Source organism: Sycon ciliatum, unplaced genomic scaffold, assembly GCF_964019385.1.
Source record: "Sycon ciliatum unplaced genomic scaffold, ocSycCili1.1 SCAFFOLD_2641, whole genome shotgun sequence".
Lineage (NCBI taxonomy): Eukaryota > Metazoa > Porifera > Calcarea > Leucosolenida > Sycettidae > Sycon > Sycon ciliatum.
In genome coordinates, this window is record NW_027044573.1 from 1 (window position 1) to 7,000 (window position 7,000).

Here is a 7,000-nt window from a genome sequence, read left to right on the forward strand (position 1 = left end):
GCTCCACAGCGATATGCATAGGTGAAGTCGAGAGGATTCAGTAGATGTGGTGATACTACCAGGGAAAGACCACATTCCAAACGACAGTTATTGTCTCTTTTTCCTCCCACTGGTACGAGTTGCTTAGTTGCGTTCAGGATTTCAGTCTTATCTGCTATGGGGTCAGGCAACTTGCTGCGTCCCCAGTGATATAGAATTCCTGGCCGCAAATTGTGAATGATAATTCTGCACTCAAAAGACACACTGCTACAGTGCTCTGCTGTGTCAGGAGCGCCACGGTGCGTAGAGAATTGAAAAGAAAATGATGTAGCAGGCGATGTAGCAGCTAATGTAGCAGCCGTTGCAGCAGCTAATGTAGCAGTCGGTGTAGCAGGCGATGTAGCAGCCGATGTCACTAAAATAGCAGTACATGATACAACATAAATAAATACACCTTGATTGGCATCAGTGCCCAAGAAAAAAGAAACCCTGGCCAAAACTGTGATGGGATTTTGACCATCAAACTCCCATCACAGTTTTGCATCGGATGCGTACTTGTAGGTGTGAAAGCATCGCAAACCCATTGTGTCACAAAGTCAAACAGTGCAACTTAAGTGCAGCAGCGTGCAGCGTAACACATGCTTGCATCATGATCTGTCCAAGCACTAACCTGTGTTGGCGCTTTGGGACTGCTGTTGCTGCCCTCCGTGCTCATTGTGCTCATCACCTGGGATCTGTGGCTTGAACGGGAATAGGCTGAATCGGCATTTGAAAAGTGCAACACGTATCAGTCAGATACATACAATTTGAAGCTTAGGTGTGCGCTCAGCTGTGTACGTGTACACTATACACTCGCCACTGACACAAGCAGACACTATCTTCCAAGGGGAGCCCATGGTGTATGCGAATGCTACATGTGCCTATCAAATACCATGCCTGTATAGTGTACATGTACATGTAGCCATGCAAGACAACAAGAGTACAAAACCGGGTTTTGTACTCTTGTTGTCAATCATGGTCGTCATGAGTACACTCACAATGACTCTACATTATAGATAGCCATCATTATTATGATGATGACGTCATAGCACAAGGCGGAGGACAGTCAGGACACACTGTGCGCAAAACAGTGTTCCGGACTGCAACCAGAAACCTGTTAGCCATGTACATATTTGTAATCCTACATCTGCTTGATTCTATCCCGGACTGGGGATTTCGCCGGTTTCCATAGGATACCCGCAGTTATACCATGGTACGCTACGGAGGGCCTGTTTTCAGCCAATCAGCGCTCGTCTAGCCATGGTTATAATGGCCAGTATAAATCCCGCGCAAATCCCGCGCGGGATTTATACTGAATATAAATTCCGGTGCACGGTACGTACGCTGGGACACTGCCATCGTACAAGTTCACTGCCTGAAAGGCAGTGAACTTGTACGGCGGCAGTACTCCAGCGCACGGACCATTCACAACAGACAGAACATACACCACATGCACATGTACACTCCACACAGAACGGCATTTATTACTGACGAGGAACAGTACACAATGGAAAAGAAGAATGACCTGGAATTCGTCTGCCGAGTATTCTGTTATACTGAATCTGAGGACAAAGAACGTCGAATAACCACGAAGTGTCCCGAATAGATCAGCAATATACATTGTACTTCGAAGAGTTGAAGATCATCAACAGACTGTCTCCTTCGTAACTAAGTTTATGATAAAGAGTGTACTTCAAATCCACCTAAACCGATTGGAAAATGGTAGAATGGACTGAAATGTGATACAGTGATACAAAACAGTGCATGAAAATTCATCTACTTGCAAGTAAGCAAAATTGATTTATAAGATGCCGCATGTAATGAAATCAGCACTGTGCCATTTACTCCCAAAGAGTCCAAACTGTAGTCTAACTAGTGACAGTGGTTTGATTCAACGACAACTCCAGCACCCCAGCAACTCAGTTGACTTCCGCACTGCTCACGAGACAAGATGCTACAATATGCACTGGAACTGAAAGGGAATCTTATGCCAAACATCCAAGGAGGAATCTCCTTCTGATCTTGCTCGACCATTCTTTCAATTGACAACTGATAACCAGCAGAACATGTTCATGTACTGCATGATGTACATGTAGGAGATCTCCAAATAGGTTCGTTGTTCTGGAAATGCGTAGGGGTACCTGGCATAAGTAGGATATGACCCTCGTAGTCGGGCTCGTAGTCGGGCTATACCGTACCCTCATATGAAACCCTCATATGAAACCCTCCTGCTATCGCAGTCGGGATTTATATTCAGCCGGGATAACCCTCTGACTCGGGTTACATCCTCTACATCGGGGACTGTATGAACCAAAGTGATTATTGTAAAAAATTAAAAAATTGAACTCAGATGGTGAGCCAATATAGTTATGATGAAGAAAGTCATAACTCGTAACATTTTGTCCTTTTCCTTTCTTCATCATAATAATTAAAAAATTATAAAAATTATCGTACAGAGCTCTTGAATCGGAGTCTACACACTGGTATGTCTATGTAGCACCCACCTAGTCCTAAGGCCCTCTTCAGACTAGATACAAAACAGCCTATAAGTCACATTTGCATAGAAGTTTCCAAGACAGCTACAAGAATCTGGCGGGAAGCCTAAAAAGCTGCCCAATCCTTCCTTTCCTTGTACAGGTCGTCCCTCGTTTATACATAATCTCTGGGACTTGACAAATGTTATGTATTAACGGGGTTCATGTACTAAACGAAAGTGTACATAACTTGCTTGTGTACCATAATTTTTCACTTTTTCAACTAACTTTTCTGAGTGTTTCTTGCTACCACGACTAGGCAGCAAGATATTCTTGATTCCCTCGATACAACATAAAAATTATGTTATAACGGTCACAGCGAAGATTCTACAGTTTACATGATACATGCCCAGTCGCGCCTGTACAGTCACTCGGAAAAAAACAGAGCTTTGTCGGTTTGTGATGTGCGCTCTGATTTCTGAGCTCCACAAGTTTTTTGTAGAACACGATGTGCCTCCACTGGAAGGCCAAAAGACCAACAAATTATGTACTATTGAGGTAGGTGACATGCGGGCACGGAGAAATGTTATGTACTAACGGGGTTTATGTACTAACGAATTATGTACTAACCGACAAAATTTGTATGGAAGTGACCCCGTTTCGTCCGGGACTTGAGATTTCTTATGTACTAACGGGGTTTATGTACTAACCGGACTCGTATTAACGGGGGACAACCTGTACAAGGCAACTTTCCTGCATTTATCGTACTTTCACAAGGCATGAAGTTGGTTGCTCCAACGAGGAGCACACGCTTCTTGCCGAACTTGACACTTGACTGACTCACGACTGCCATCCGGAGCACACGAGGAGCACGTCGCACCTTCCGCTCGGCAAACCTGAAAGAAAGCACCACTCCCTGCTCAATACACAGTGTTTCGGGGAATTCACCCCTCATCAGTTGAGCTTGAACAAAGCGTCTCTGTAAGTTTGTATCCCTGGTGATGGTTTGGCCTGGAGAGCAGTATATAAGTGGTGCTTTTCAGGCACAATCTTCCTCAGCCTACTCAAGCTCAACTGATGAGGGGTGAATTCCCCGAAACACTGTGTATTGAGCAGGGAGTGGTGCTTTCTTTCAGGTTTGCCGAGCGGAAGGTGCGACGTGCTCCTCGTGTGCTCCGGATGGCAGTCGTGAGTCAGTCAAGTGTCAAGTTCGGCAAGAAGCGTGTGCTCCTCGTTGGAGCAACCAACTTCAAGACTATTACCGCCGAAGTCGCAACTTCTAAGTTCGTATTGTTGTCCCTCACGTGGACGTGCGACTAGTTGTTGGAGGTGACAGCGTTGTGAAAAGCTATACTGGCTCTCAACGTCTGTTTAGCACAACTCCATGAGCGACTCTGACTCACGCTGCTACCTGGGGCTTCACGAGGTGTTTGTCGCGCTGGAAACAAAGCGTCTCTGTAAGTTTGTATCCCTGGTGATGGTTTGGCCTGGAGAGCAGTATATAAGTGGTGCTTTTCAGGCACAATCTTCCTCAGCCTACTCAAGCTCAACTGATGAGGGGTGAATTCCCCGAAACACTGTGTATTGAGCAGGGAGTGGTGCTTTCTTTCAGGTTTGCCGAGCGGAAGGTGCGACGTGCTCCTCGTGTGCTCCGGATGGCAGTCGTGAGTCAGTCAAGTGTCAAGTTCGGCAAGAAGCGTGTGCTCCTCGTTGGAGCAACCAACTTCAAGACTATTACCGCCGAAGTCGCAACTTCTAAGTTCGTTTTCACAAGGCAGTCGTACAAATGTACACACTTTGTACGACTGCCGGCTGCTTAAAGGGGAAGTATACCTTAAAAAATCAAATTTTCACCAGTTGTAGTCTTCCGGGTGCTGAGTCGAATGGTCTTGGTCCGAGGAAGCTGAGAAGCTCCCTTCCTCCTTTATTCCCAATCGAACTCGCGCACTTCCACCGAAACTGAGTGACTGCGCCCTACTAGATAGGGATTTGTATGCAAAAGTCACTAAAACGCCGTTTCGTTCTTATAAAAGCACGGATGACCGCGATTGGTCCATATGTTGTAGTCTTTTGGCCGCTGAGTCGACTGTTTTTGGTCCGAAAAGACTGCGATGCAGCGTTCGGCCCTTATTCCCAATCGAACACGGTTGAGTGAGCGGTCACGTGCTCATGCGTTCACCAGTCACCTGGTCATCCTGCCCTCAGGCACAGTAGGGCACAGTCACCCAGTTTCGGTGGAAGTGTGCGAGTTCGATTGGGAATAAAGGAGGAAGGGAGCGTCTCAGCTTCCTCGAACCAAGACCATTCGACTAAGCACCCGGAAGACTACAACTGGTGAAAATTTGATTTTAGGGTATACTTCCCCTTTAAAAATGCATGCTTTCACACATCCCAGGCCCCTTGCGCAATTGTGTAGGGTCAAAGGTCGCCTGTATGTTGCATGTAAATGACTGTGTAGTCTGAATGCAGGCGTGGAAAAATGTTGCCTTTTAGGTTTTATGTGATTTTGTACTGGATGTTCTATGTACGTAGACTGCAGAGGGCCTTACAGATAACACCAAGGGTATATAACCCCCCAAGAGTGTGCAACTCCTGATACCCTTTCTATGGGGTACGCCGACGGCGAAAACTCACATCACGTGGTGCAATGTCGCAGTTGTACGTTTCCAGCCCGTTTTAGCGAGCAGCGGAGTACTAAAAAAAGCACTCTCTGACAGAAACTCACTGCACGTATCAAGAGTCCATAACCCAAGAGTATGCAACTGTGATTATGGGTGCATGCGTGGCGCGCTGCCTTCATTACGTAACTTGCCTTCATTACGCTCTGAAAGCATGCATTCAAACTCTCAATTTCTCGCACGAGCCCATCCGTTTTTGCTCGATTCGTTCCAGTACCTACACAATCTCTGAATTCTGGCGCGTGAACTCCAGTTCCGTACGAAAGTTCATTTCAAACTAGAGGGAAAGTGCGGTGTTTGATTTCCCGCAGTGCGCGGACTGCAGCTGAATGATGTAATGAAGGCAGCGCGCCGCGCGGTTGGCCCATAGAAAAGAGATCACAGTTGCATACTCTTGGGCTATGGACTCTTGCACGTATGCAAATCCCCAGCATGATCACGGCAGATTTTCGGATTGCGCGCACGCTATCCTACGTTTGTACGTAGTACAAAGGTATCTGAGACACGTGATGTGAGTTTTCGCCGTCGGAGACCCCATATGCAGAGTTGCACACTCTTGGGGGATTATATACTCTTGATAACACGGGCCTCTAATCTATGATGCGACTTACAAGGCATTCACATTGCTTGTGCTGACGGTACAGAGCAGAAGGAGCAAGAGCACACGGCCCACCATGCTTACTGCCTGGTAGTAGCCAGGTCAGTAGGGCTTGGTATGTTGGTCCGACAACAACGATGTCTACTTTACTGACGTGACGACCGAAGCAGAATGTGAATAACGAATGCTTCGCTACGCCTTTGCCCATCAGTTCTAGGTCAAGCATCAGGTAGATCTACTCCACCACACAATCATCAGCACGACCATGATATCCTGCAACGGCTAGCCGATATGAAACACTGATAATAGAAGTGAATAATCTTGATAGATCTACTCTAAACAGTTGGTGGACTCGATGTCGACGAAGCTACGGTAGAAGATCGGCTGAGTGCTAACTAATTGACCTTTGAACTTACTTAGGTCATCTCTTGATCTCGCATGCACAAGAAATGACGGACGCCCCTGGCCTGGTGCAGCGGAATCTATCCTGTATACATAATCAAGAGTACATAGTACATCATGGTACATAACCCGGGCCGGTTATGACTGTACTCTTGACATAATCCTACACAGTAAAAGTTGCGAGGGCATGACGCTCTGATCAGGCCAGAGCTAGAGGTCAGTGAGTGATCTTGCCCGAGGTCGCGACGCCCAAGGGGCGTAGCCCCGAGGGCATGACCGAGGGCCTGATGGCCCTGATCACAGTGTTCAGACATGGCACGTGCTAGTTGCCAGGCCATAGCCAATGAGCGGCCAGAATAAGCGGGCAAGACCAGTCGATCTTGCCCGCTTATTCTGTACGCGATTCGGTACAACTGCTGTTCTTGCCCGCATATCCGGGCAAGAACAGCAGTCATACAGCACCGCGCCGCACATGTGTACTTACCATTTTTCGAAGTCCTAGGTCCTTGCCTTGATCAACATCTCCGACGAGTTCTTCAAAATTTGTCTCGCTACTCCAAAATTACTCACTACTGTCTTGAACGTCTTGAACGTCTGTAGGGAGGCCAGAAACGCCATCCGACCTTGCAGCTGGGCATGTTGCTCGGCGAAACTCGCGTAAGGGAAGCAGACCTCAACAAGTGTAGCTTCTCAGCACTAGCATTCGAACCTTACTCTGACAATCATCAATCTTACTCGGAGAACGGGTTCATTCAACCAATCATATTACTGGTACTACTAACGTTACTACTGCCTTCAGTCGGCTTCACTGTACTTGAATACTTTCATCT

At 47.0% G+C, this 7,000-nt stretch overlaps 1 long non-coding RNA gene across 1 annotated transcript; it reads right to left on the reverse strand.

The window, feature by feature from the left end:
• Positions 1-12: 12 nt before the first annotated feature.
• On the reverse strand, positions 13-6,053 carry LOC135830434 (uncharacterized). The gene is made up of 3 exons (XR_010556033.1): positions 5,782-6,053; positions 650-735; positions 13-394 (listed from the first exon to the last, which is right to left on the reverse strand). It is a non-coding gene; the product is annotated as an uncharacterized LOC135830434 (long non-coding RNA).
• Between the last annotated feature and the right edge of the window lie 947 nt (positions 6,054-7,000).